The sequence below is a fragment of the Balaenoptera ricei genome, chromosome 18 (genome assembly GCF_028023285.1).
Source record: "Balaenoptera ricei isolate mBalRic1 chromosome 18, mBalRic1.hap2, whole genome shotgun sequence".
In the NCBI taxonomy this organism is placed as follows: Eukaryota; Metazoa; Chordata; class Mammalia; order Artiodactyla; family Balaenopteridae; genus Balaenoptera; species Balaenoptera ricei.
Window position 1 is genome coordinate 10,887,182 of NC_082656.1, and position 12,538 is coordinate 10,899,719.

At 45.2% G+C, this 12,538-nt stretch overlaps 2 protein-coding genes across 14 annotated transcripts in view; one reads left to right on the forward strand and one right to left on the reverse strand.

Annotated features, from left to right (window-relative positions):
- Nucleotides 1-12,538, forward strand: part of RFC3 (replication factor C subunit 3) — a 775,950-nt gene that overhangs the window by 687,206 nt on the left and 76,206 nt on the right. The gene's annotated exons all lie outside the window — the stretch shown is intronic.
- Nucleotides 1-12,538, reverse strand: part of LOC132352370 (uncharacterized) — a 515,897-nt gene that overhangs the window by 22,618 nt on the left and 480,741 nt on the right. For 2 of the 10 annotated variants that reach the window (XR_009498697.1, XR_009498699.1), the window contains one exon: nt 4,488-4,718. The exons of 5 other annotated variants lie outside the window; for them this stretch is intronic. The gene's annotated coding sequence lies outside the window, so the exon portion shown is untranslated. Of the gene's footprint in view, nt 1-4,185; nt 4,719-5,673; nt 5,824-12,471; nt 12,511-12,538 lie in introns of those variants that run through there. 3 more of the 10 variants (XR_009498693.1, XR_009498695.1, XR_009498694.1) reach the window with 3 other exon arrangements.

Consider the following 12,538-nt stretch of genomic DNA (forward strand, 5'->3'; position numbering starts at 1 on the left):
TCTTCATTTCCATCCTCACTTGTGTTTGCGTCCTTCACTTCTATCTTGGAGACTAGCTCCTGTCTCAGCCAACCTCATTCCTCCATCAACATTAAGCGCTTCCCTTTAATTCCTACAGCAACCAATTTCTTCTTTAAGTTTGTCATTCACATCTATCTCCCTACTCATTCTTTGCAGGCATTCTTTAAATACAAACCGTATCTGTTAAATGCATCCCCCTAGGTACCATCTCGCCCTCTCTACGTGTCGGGCTTCCCACAAGAGCAGCCATCCATATGAGCAGCCTGCATCGTCGTCTCCAGTTTCTCTGCTCCCAGTTATTCTTGAAATAACATCAGCTGCTTTCTGCCCTCACAACTCCACGCCTTGCCACCCCATGAGGCAAACCAGCCATCACCTACCTGCCAACTCCACGAGGTACCTTCCACCTAACATCTCCTGCCTGGGCTCCTTCAATATCATTCCTCCTGGTTCTCCACATACATGCTCAAGGCTCCTTTTCAGTCTTTTTCAGGGTTCTCATCTCCCTGAATGTTAGTGTTTCCGAGAATTCTTTCCTATGAATTCTAACCGCTGTCTTCATCCTCTCTGAGGGACTCCATCAATCCTAGGCTGCAGCTGCATCTACATGTTCTGGCCCGTTCTGCTCTGTTTTCCAACATCCTGTTTCCTTCGCCTGGGGTGTCATTCATTCTTGGTGAGTCTAAAGAGAACTGCTTATCAATCTTCAAGACCCAGTTCAAAGAGAATTCTCAAATGTCCTTTCTTTCTTCTTTCCAACTTCCACTTCCCCCAACCCTGACAGAATAAGTTGTTCCCTCCCCAGCGCTCGCACGGCACCTTATATGTATTTGCCTATGTGTGAATGAATGTGTGTGTGTGTGTTAATATGTCTATACCTGAAGATTTGTCAAGGAAAGGGATTCCAGCTTAATTGTCTTTGAATTCTCAGCACATAGAATAGTTGCAATAAGTCAGACCAAGATGACTGTTTCATATTAGAGGATGGGAGAGAATAATAATGTGGATTTGGTTCAAGGTTACTTTTTCTTTGTTTTACTCCCAAAGCAGCTAATGAACAATGCAAAGGTTATAAATAAGACAAGGACACTGGGAGCGAATGTAGCTCCCATTGCTTCTCTTTGTGTCTTACAGAGATATGCCCAATTTTTGGTGGTACTGGCAGGCCACACAAAGTGAGACATCTGTCATGTCAGAGAAATGGAGATCTGTAGTTTTTTTTATGTCCACAGCCATGTCAGCACCCAGAAATATCTTTTTCCACTATATAAGAAAATAATTTTGCAGCTCAACTAAGTAACATCTAGCTTAATAGCCAGGGTCCTAGCCTCAAAATGCTTGCCCTGACAGTACTGGGTCAAACTTTGTCTATACTTGTATATTAGGGCCTAAGAATTTTCATGTTTGTCCATTTATCAGTTTTTCATGGTCAGGCCAGGCCAGGCCAGGCCTATGTGATTGTCATAAATATTGAATGATTAGTTAGCAAATGAGTAAATGACTACCTGGTTAAAGTAACGCATTGACTGTGTAATCCATTGCCCAGTCACCCAGTGACAGAGGGGGTGTCTCAGACACAATGGGTATAACTAGTAAAAGCTTCTTATCATGAATTACTTGAGATAAGCAGTTATCTGAGATAACCTAGGGACCTGAGTCTAAGAAGACTGATTGAGTTTGAGGAATGGCATTTGCTTTTTCTTTCTCTCACTGTAATTCTGATATTCCATTATCTTTTTAGACTGTGGTAATATGAATGATGACTTATCATGATTCCATTAAGAAATCCCCTTGTGAAGGATTTAAGAATAGAGTGGATGAATGTATGTGTGTATGTATGTATGTAAGTTCATTCAGAGAAACTCAAAATTCATTCTGTTTAAATTGAACTTTATTACCTAAGAGTTCTATTTTATATAGTATCTCTTTTGCATACAAAATAGGTGCATAGCTACTGATAACTTCAACAAGGATTTAATAACAACATGGCCAAATATCTCTAGGGATACAAGAGAAATATAGTTATCTAAATAACAAACGTATATGAACAGACTTCTGTGTACCAAGTACTATGAAAGACTGGTCTTCAGATTCTAGGAACTTACAAATGTGTTGATAAGGCAAAATATATACATGTGAAACATTAGGGAAGAGTATATATAATCTTGTGTTAGATTAGGTGATTCAGATGAAATTCAACAGAGTAAGAATGATGTGTGAGAACACCATGGACCAGCACATTATTGGAGGAGCAGTAGACAGTTCTGGGTTTAACTCTACCAGTTAATTTTAACCTTAGGCAGGGCTTATTTCATTTCTAAGCCAAATTTTTCTTAACTGTAGGAGTAATTCATTTCTTCTACAAACTTGCCCGTTCTGCACCCTCCAGAGTTTTCATCCATGTAGTGTTGGCATCAGTCAGAGTAGGTGAGGCAATATGAATGCATAAGTATTTGACTTGTTTATGATGGTTATGACCAAATCATAGAAAGATGCACATCATCTCTTCTCAGGAGGTGTGTGTACACTCAGACTCAGCCCAACTCCTGTACAAAAAACCCAAAGTCCCCTTCTTTAAGATCTGCTGCTTTGTCATCCAAACTCCTCCAAAATCTGTCTCTCAACCTTCTCCCAATTTTGAAGCAAATATGACTACACATTATTCCCCTTTGATTATTATTTAGTTTTCACTTGCAAGTATAAAATTATGACCACGATGTGGAGCCAATCATGTGAAGACAGGGGAAGTGTTTCTCAGAGGAAGAAGCAGCAAGTTCAAAGCTCTGAGGCAGAAATGAGTGGGGCTTGTTCAAGGTAGAGAAAACAGGCCAGTATATGTGGGACTTGGAGGGCAAGGGAGTCAGTGACGAGGCGTCGGGGTGGGAGAGGCAGGCAGCAGTAGATCAAGCAGACAAGTTAAGACATAGGGATTTCTTCTAGGAGCAATACAAAGCCCTGGGAGATTTAAGCAGTGAGGTGACTTGACTAGTTTCCCAATTCACTCTTACTATTGGGTCTTCCTAAGGGGGCAAGAGCGAAAGCATGGAACCAGTCAGGAGTCTGTTTCCATATTCTCAGCTGAAGATGATGATGTTTAGCCTGAGGTTATGGCAATGGACTTTAAACAAATGGAAGGACTCAAGATCTATTAAAGGGAGATATTAAAAGCACATTTCCAACAAGTGTGGATGCACTTAAGGAATGGAAAGGCCAGTGTCCCTGGGAACTGAGCCAGGAGAAGAGGGATGGGAGGGTGAGGTCTGAGCAGTAAGCAAAGATCCTATCAAAGACACCACGTTAGGAAACGTGCTGTCATGTTTGGCAGAATCTGCTGTCAAATTAGATGTGGGAGGGCAAAGGGAAAGAGATTAACCAAAGATGGCTCATTTCCAGGTCTGTGGCCAGAGCAGCTCAGTAGCTGCTGATACCACTTACTGAGAAGAGGAATCCCTGGTGAAGAGTAGATCTGGGGAGGTGGAATCCAGAGTTCTGTTTTAGACGTGATAAGACAGCAATAGTAAGTGCCTTGTATGGTTGTTGGACCACCTGGACGGCCAGAGGCATATACAGCACTTTACCAATGAGTCTTGTACATGGTAAGAACTCAAAAAGCTTTGATTGTTACTTTCATTGTCAACATTACTATTCATATAACTATCTCCATCAACTAAAAACTTACTAAAAGGCAGCCCCATTTTTCCATGACCTCACTATCCATCATTTACAGGCACCAACAGTGAAAGATGCATTTTGCAGAAAATGTCAGTTGGTTTCTCTCCCTTCTGCACATGCAATCATTATTTTGTGAATGGATAGGAAGTGGAGCAGAGGTAAACGAAATTTACAAAGCCCCTCTGCATCTGATTTTTTTTTTTTTTTCATGAAGATTAAGGGTTTTCCACAGATGGATTACATTCTTTCCATCATTAGTTAAGCCCATCTTAGTGGAAGTTCTACTTAGGAAAATATCTGAGAAAGGCAGACCAATTGGACTATGCAGAGAGCTTTACTTCATATAAAATCAGAGTTATCTGTTTGAAAGGAATTAGAGGTGGAAGAAAAGAACTGGGAATTTCCTGCCTCCTTCTGCATCTGCCCACACACCCGCCCCTCCCCCTGCCAGTTGATAAACAGTCACCCTCTTGACACATCTATATGCCGGGAAAGGCTGCAACATAGAAAATAATTGCTACACACAACACATAATTTTCATTTGCCCTCAGGACATAAAATGCACCAGGACACCTTCTGTGAGTTGGTTGAGGGGAAGCAATGATTTAGATCCTCACTGTTTATCAACATCCCTGAAGCAGAAAGCAAAATAAATAACCAGTCAATGGACATTACTTCCGCACAATGTGCCTCTAAAAATAAAATCTGCAAAGGACAAACATCTGTCTTGAATGTGGTGCTGGATTTGTCTGGGCGGTGGGTAGACACATGTGGATGTACTTGGCCCTTCTTACCAGGAGCCAGGAAGGAAGCATAAGCTGTGGGGAAATGTCACTGCAACTTTCTTAATGCCAGTGGCTCATCAGAATGGCTGGGTGCCGCGTGCGACATCTCAGATGTTCCTCTGGCTGACGGTCAGTTCCCGGACTCACCAGATGAATTTTTCAGGCTGATTCTGATTCATCCAAAATCTTGGGTCTTCATATGGTTCACACTGGCTGATGGTTTGTCTGCCCTGCAAGAAGCTTAATTTATCATTTTTAATTGACAAGGAAATGTAAGAAGGGCTGGGAGTCATAGAAAATGCTACTAGGGACAGGTCTGTTCCCCAGAAGAGCATTTGGCTCTTAAGGAAGCACAGATAAGGCAGGCATATTTGGGAATGTTTGTTGCTTTTTGTGATTGTGCCTCATTTCCCACATCACCTGTACATCATGCAAAGTGACATTTTCTCTGGTAATTACGCATTTTCTTTCAGCAGCAGAGGAAATGGTCTGTGGAAGGCACGTGATTGTCAGCCCATGAGGTAGTCCTTTTCAGGAAGCTTAAACGAGGACACCCAGAGTCCACATTTTTTCCCTAAAGGTCATATGTTTTCCTTTTCAGAGGATAATGCATATCCCAAGTACAAGATTCTATAAGTTGAATCTTAAAAGCTCCAAAGCACAAGTATTGAGTGTGTCAAAGTAGCCACAGCAAAAGAAAACAGGTTGCAATCCATCCACAATGCTCTGCACATCTCGGCCACACTAGGACCATAAGGGGGCAGGGATCTGCATATTTAATATATTGATATATGATCTGAACACGCACATGAGAACAGACTCCAAGATGTAAGGTTAGGTGCAGTGTGACAAGGTGGACCGTAAGCACAGAAAGTACATTAAGAAATCATTGTTCCTCTTTTTTTAATTAGAAAAATGTTATTCATATTAAAGTGTTAACCTGAGTTAAGCCTTTTTTCAGGGAGCCAACTCTGCCAATCCTCTTAATTATAGTCACACCAATCCTGTGTGATGAAATCTCCAGAGTGCCTGCTTATGCCCTGTTCAGTTGAGAGGACTGTATTATGTATGCTTCAGTGTCCCGAACTGCAGGTTTACTTAAGGCTGTAAATAGTTTGATGCTCATATCGCTTTTAAGAAAGGAAAGAAAAAGACCAAATAGGCCTCCTGCCGTGGTCCCTCCCAAAGATTTGTGAACACGACTCTCCTTAAGAGTTCCAAATCTTTATCCCAGGTCCTCCTTTTTGGCAAGGTGGAATCTGTGACAGCAAGTGGCACCAGGAATCAAACAAAAGCGAGATCTCCCTGGCCAATGACGGTCACTCTTCAGGCTGCAATTCAGAACCTGGATGCATGAAAGGAAATCACATAATTTCAGAATCTCGCAGGTACTGAATATTGCAAATTTCTCAAAGATATTTTAGTCCACAGAGCCAGTGCCAAAGTAAACAGAGGCAAAGGGTGTGCCCCCTATGGGAACATTTGTACCCTCCTGGGCTCTGCTCACTGTAAACTATGGCCCAATGGGGGTCCTATATTAACCCTATTCTCGAGGGGAATAGGGAGGCAGGACCCTACATCTCTGCCCCTGTGCACCAGCAATATTGCCCAGGGATGCAGGGTAACAGGGAGCTGTGTGTTGTTTTATAACCAAAGCCACGTGTTTCTCTGCCGTGTCTTTACTCTGTGCTTTTTATGAACCCCCACAGATCCTGTCAAACGCACTTAGTAGAAGAGGGTTTAGCAAACTAGAACCGACACACTCAGTTCCAGAACCAGAGGGACTTTTACAGAGTCCTCCGGTCCATCTGTCTCCGTTTAGGAAGGGTGTGCAATGTCACCTGCATTGTTTTTTTGTTTTTCGTTTTTAACATCTTTATTGGAGTATAACTGCTTTACAATGGTGTGTTAGTTTCTGCTTTATAACAAAGTGAATCAGCTATACACATATATCCCCATATCTCCTCCCTCTTGAGTCTCTCTCCCACCCACCTTCCCTATCCCACCCCTCTAGGTGGTCACAAAGCACCGAGCTGATCTCCCTGTGCTATGTGGCTGCTTCCCACATCTGGTACTGTATATATGTCCATGCCACTCTCTCACTTCGTCCTGACTTACCCTTCCCCCTCCCTGTGTCCTCAAGTCCATTCTCTATGTCTGCATCTTTATTCCTGTCCTGCCCCCTAGGTTCTTCAGAACCATTTTTTTAGATTCCATGTATATGTGTTAGCATACGGTATTTGTTTTTCTCTTTCTGACTTACTTCACTCTGTATGACAGACTCTAGGTCCATCTACCTCACTACAAATAACTCAATTTCATTTCTTTTTATGGCTGAGTAATATTCCATTGTATATGTGTGCCACATCTTCTTTATCCATTCATCTGTCGCATTGTTTTCTTAAAGAAGGGAGAGTAGTTCCGGGATATGGCTGGTGGATTTTAACCCATGCAATCACTGTTTTCAGTGGGAAGAACTCACAAAGTCCTTCTCTGAGACACTAAGGGTGACCAGTATTAATGTCAGTTTCAACTGGATGATCTCTGTGAAGAGTCCTTTCTGGAGTGGATTTGTATCATGCCAGCAAGATGTGGAGTAACCAGTTTCAGAGGAGAACATATCCTGAATCAGTTTCTGGACATTTTTTGGGTGTGTTGTAAGAGAACCTAAAGGGAATTGTGTACTGAACTTAGTGGCTTTGACCTTCTCCAGCTTCCTAGAATTGAGGGAATTTCTCCACTTAAATCATCTGGCATCAGCAAAATGGGGAGTCTTAATGAAACTGGTGGAGATACTGGCTTTAAATGACTGAACTAAAGTGTCACTTTCAAAAGTGAATGTTTGAAATCCATATGGCATTTGTAGCTGTTCATGTCTCTGCTGAAAATGAGAGTTAAAACAGGATCACATTTGCAGACCAACAGGGGGCAGATGGGAGCCAGCTGCCGGGGGAGAGACAACCTGTCTGCCAGTTGGAGTGGCCGAAGGAGGCAACCAGCCCTGCCATAGATTCTATTCTAGGCAAGCTGACAGACAACGCCAGCGAGGTGCCACCACGCCTCACTGCATCGCACAGACCATCAGGGTAAACCTGAAACTCTATCAGGAGCGGGACCACGCTCTCCCAGGAAGCCTGAAGGAACACACAGGAACACACAGCATCCTTCCTCCCTGGGTCCCTACTGCTATGGCTAAGGATAAGGGGAAGACAGAGTGACGTGGGGAGCTTATTCCAGAAGCTACATCTGAAATGGTGTCAGGGGCATTGCTATGAAGCCTTACTGAGGCTGTCGAGTATCCATATATAGTCTTAGAAGGGTAAGGTCGGGGAGGCTTTTATGTACAGACCAAGCTGCCTGGCTTAGAACCTTCTGTAAGGAGGGCCCTAAACTTGGCAGAACACACCAACAAGCCACGGGCCCCCTTGTGCTAAATATTCTCCTACTCTCGATTGCACGGCCATGCAAAGACCTAGAAGTCACTACCAAACCATAACAGGAAGGTCCAAGAACATTCAATATTATTCTTCCTCTTTCCTCTCCAGCCCTAATCCTAGCCTGAAGATTATTATTCTGTTCCTTGAAGGAGTGAAAAGCATTAAACCAGGAAGCCTCTGCCTGCTACACCTTACACATTTCACTCTTGCACAAGTCAAACCTTTGAGTGTCTGTAGCTAGTGAGGTAGATCTGGGGGCCTGGACCTTTATTAAAAGATCAGACTTAGGGGTGTGTGTGACAAGCCACATAGCAATCCTGGAAGCTCTGGGTATGGAAGGAACCCCTGAGAAATGAGAGCAGAACAACTTGACCCTTGTGTCCATGTGTGCTCACTGGGACCTTTAGAGCCCCCGTGCCTCCTTGGACAAGGTTGCCAGAGAGCAGCCCGTGGCCAGGACTGAGGGATGTGAGGACGTGGCCCAGAAGGCATGTGTGTCCTAGAGCAGCACGGGTGCTGGGCAGTGAGGCACCCCGTGGATGGCTTTAACCAAGCAGAACAGGCCGTGCCCTGGGAGGCCTAGGAAGGCTCCTCCTTGAATTGGGTAGGGAAACATGAAACACAGGTGAGCTGTACTCTACACAGTCAAATGTGGTTTTATTGCACTCACTGGTTACCAATGGGATTCATTTGTCTCAGCCACTGGATATCAGTGTCCACAAAATAGAGGGCATCCGGCCAAGTGTGGGAATGTTCTGATGAAGTTTAGAATTTGTGTGCAACCTTTTCCATGCTCGGCTGAATTGCTGGTAGAAAGCAAGATGCTGCCTCTTGAAAAACACCCCAGAAAGAAGCATAGGATACATTTTCCCGGGATTGCTAGTGACTAAGCAGTTTACCTTGCCTAGTATCATGGCTGGAAAGATAAAGAGATGACATTGCATAAGTTGTATTAGCACCTTGCTTTTGAATTGCTTTTTTATTTTAACTCTTCCAGAGCCTCTTTTTCTACCTTCTTATTGTGCATTTACAACTTCCTAGTGAGAAGGCAAGACTGGTATTACATAACTTCCAATGGAGGAAAATCATAAATAGGTTAGAGGTCTTGCTTTAGGATCCCATTACTCCAGTTTATCTGTATATCAGAGAATCCTGTCCAGAAACTGGGATAATTTTAAATAAAGGGAATTATTACAAAGGCATGGGCAAGGATTAGGGAAATCCCTGGGGGGTACTACAAGAGGCTGGGGCTGGGAAAGGCAATTGCTCTTACCATCCCAAGTCATGAAGGGGCAAGTAGAGGTAGAAAAGACCTAAGAGGACCCTGACAGGAAGGTGAACTCAGTCAAGGGATGCAGCCTGCCCAGAGCAAGCCTATATGGCGGAACCCGGGGTAATAAATACCCAACCCGTCTCTTCCCCACACCCCCTCTGGCCTCTGCTTATGTCCTGACCCTCCCCCCCAACCACTGACCAAACCCACCTGAAAGCCAGACAGCAAGGAAGCCTATTAGTGGAATCCAAAGAGTGACGCCTCCAGGGAGCAATGCTGGGGAGAGAGGCTCTACTACAAAAGATGGTCTGTAGAGTCAGTCAGCCTCAGAGAAAGCCAAGGCTTCTGCTTGCTAGTTCCAAGAACCCTCAATGCCTCATCTTTCACTGTCATTTCCCAGATAAGTAAGGACAGGCATATTATCACCAGGGTTATAACCACCCTTGCTGGTGACTGACTGCATTCCTAGGTGTAAACCTGACAAGCGTGGGCTTTTGCTTTCAATTCAATGCAATTCAGAAAGTGTACTTGTGTCCTGTAGTGAGCTACACACCAGGTACATTCTTATGAGAGATGCATCGATTAATACAACCCTGCCCTTTCTTACTGTTCTCCAAAGCACTTTTTATGTCTGGCCTCATCCCTCACACACACACACACATACACACAGGCACACACACTCAACAGTTCACATAGGAAGATGAGAATGAAGCACAGCTTGTGTTTCTGGCTCAGATGCTGCTAAGTTAATTTTAGTTGGAAAACTCCTTGACAGACTTCCAGGAAAATACCACCCTAAACAGCAGAGCTCCTGCTAACATCTGCCTGCTGTTTGCTCAGTGACACCCAATGCCAATCTCTAAGTCTGGATCCTCAAACTTCCTCTGAAATTAGTCACCTTGATGAGACTCATGATGACATAAAAGCAGCTGATACTGAAAGGAACTGCTACATGCTTGGCGGTGATGGTAGTTGGGGAACAAGTAAATGGAAGTATGGATGGCTGGCTGGATGACTGAATGGATGGATGGATGGGTGGATGGCTGGCTGGCTGGATGAATGGCCAGATGGATGGCTGGGTGGGTGAATGGATGGTGTTAGCTGAAAGGTGGAATAATTAATGAGGGGGGGATCTACCTAACTCTCCCCTCACTATTCTTGGTGACAATAAACCTGAGATCCCTCTAAATCCTGAGGCAAAGTAGTCTCTGCCTGAAATCACTGCATTCAGAGCTGGAATATATTGTAGAATATATTTTAGAGACATAGAGGGAGAGACAGATGATAGATAGATAGATAGATAGATAGATAGATAGATAGATAGACAGACAGACAGACAGACAAAGCCTGAATTAAGAACTTTGGAGTCAGAGTCTTGGATTTGAATTGTGAGCCAACCTCTCTTACTAGCTGTGGAACTTCTCGGTGCCTCTGCAAGGAACTGTCCCTCCCTCTTGCTTCTCTGCCTATGACACAGGGATGCAGTGGCAGTGACAATTGCCTTAGGGCATCACAGGGGTGAAGATCACCCCATAACCCCCAAGTCTTAGCCCTCTATGAAAATCAACCTTTTCACTGGAAATTGAAACCACTTTTGGCCTAACTTTCTCAGGAAAAAATATTGAAGTAGGAACTGAACTCAAATATCTATGACCAGATTTGTTAGAAAATAACATTTAAAATAATTCTATCATTTACGATAGAAAGATTATGAATGATGCAACCCTGAGGGAGAGGAAAGAGCCTGCGTGCCCTGGAATCCTGAGGAGACAGAACACAAGGCAGAGGAGGGGGAAGACGCGGGAAGGAGAGCGGCCGGGAAGTTGAAAACACCTCTTCTCGGTGGTGATCACTGATTTCAGTAGCATTTTGGCCCAAGCGCACTATCCACTGATAGAAACAGGGCAGAATCATCTGCGCCAAGTGATCTGAGGAATTCTAAGAATGTGCACCTGCTAACGCCACCCTGGCCCCAAAGATCTTTGAGCTCAGGGCTGCCTTCCAGGACCCCTGAGGTTAGAGATGTTATGGTCACAGCTCCTACGCCCACCGCCCTCCCTGCCCCGGGCTGGTCCTGCCTCTCCTGGCTCGTAGAGAGCCCCTTCCATTTGTCCGGGTGACTATACCTATTAGGCAGCTCTCCTCTGGACTGCTTGGAGGCGGCCTGGAAGCAGACCCTCCTGACCCAGTCTCCCGCAGCCTCCTGCCCTTCCTTGTGAAACATCAACACAGGATGATTTGTGTGAAGCATATCTGAGGACATGTTGGGCTGCCCTTCTCACTAAAACCTGGTTGCAAATTCACTTGCCAGGTTTGCTTCAGGAAATGAACTGGGATGGCAGGGTGGTGAGAAGCGAGAGAAGCTGGGGGGAGGCACCCAGGCTGTACGGGGAGAGGCAGAGTAAGGAAAGTCAGGGAAAGGGGTGAGAGGAGGCAGCAGGCTGGCCAGGGCCCTGGGGACACCTCTGCCCTCGAATCCAAGGAGAAAACGGTCTCGTCTAGCTCGGGCAGGCTCTGGCTAAGCACTGGAAACCCCGCCGCCAATATCTGCTGAATCAACTTGGATTGAACCGACCTGCATCATAATTCCAGGCACCACTCCAGAAATTACTTCAGTTTAGTTATGTTTTGTTTTGTAATGTTTTAGGAAACAAGCTATATGCAGCCTGAGAACATATTGGTTTCTTTGCTCCCTGCTCTGAAGCCCAGAGATGTCACCCCAGATCTGGAAGTCTGACATCACAGGACCGGCTGGCTCTCTCTGGCGCTGGAGCAGGTTTTTCTAAAGCAGGGTCATTTGCTGCCAGCTTGGGGTCTGGGCATGGACACCAGGACTTGCGAATGTGACTAATAATCAGCAGACAGTCTGCTCGTCCGGTGATCCTCTACTCATCTTGGGATGAAGCTGAGGAGGGAGGTGTGAGAGCAACCGAGGCAAGGGGGTGTGAGCAGGCCTGGGGCTCTTCCACGTGACGCTGCCCGCCTGCCATCTGCTCTCAGAGCCCTGAGCTGCGCCAGCCACAGGGCGCTGGGACCCCGCGCTAGGTCACAGGAGCAGCGCTGTCTAGGTTATTTCCATCCCCCCTCTCACCACCACCACTTACCCTGACCCGCTGTTCTGGACTCAGCTGGGAGGGGTGCAGAGTGTCAGAGAAACTCTGGGCTCACACCCCCACTGGAACTTCTGGGTGCTTCCAGAGTGCCCTGAGAGGCAGACAGCCCCGGAGCCCCCGCCCCTTCCTCCACATCAAACCTTCTTTAGCAAAGTTTTCTAAATCAGTGATGCTCAAACTCTCCTCCGGATCAGCAGCCTCAGCGTCACCTGAGAGCGTGAAAGAAATACAGGAGCT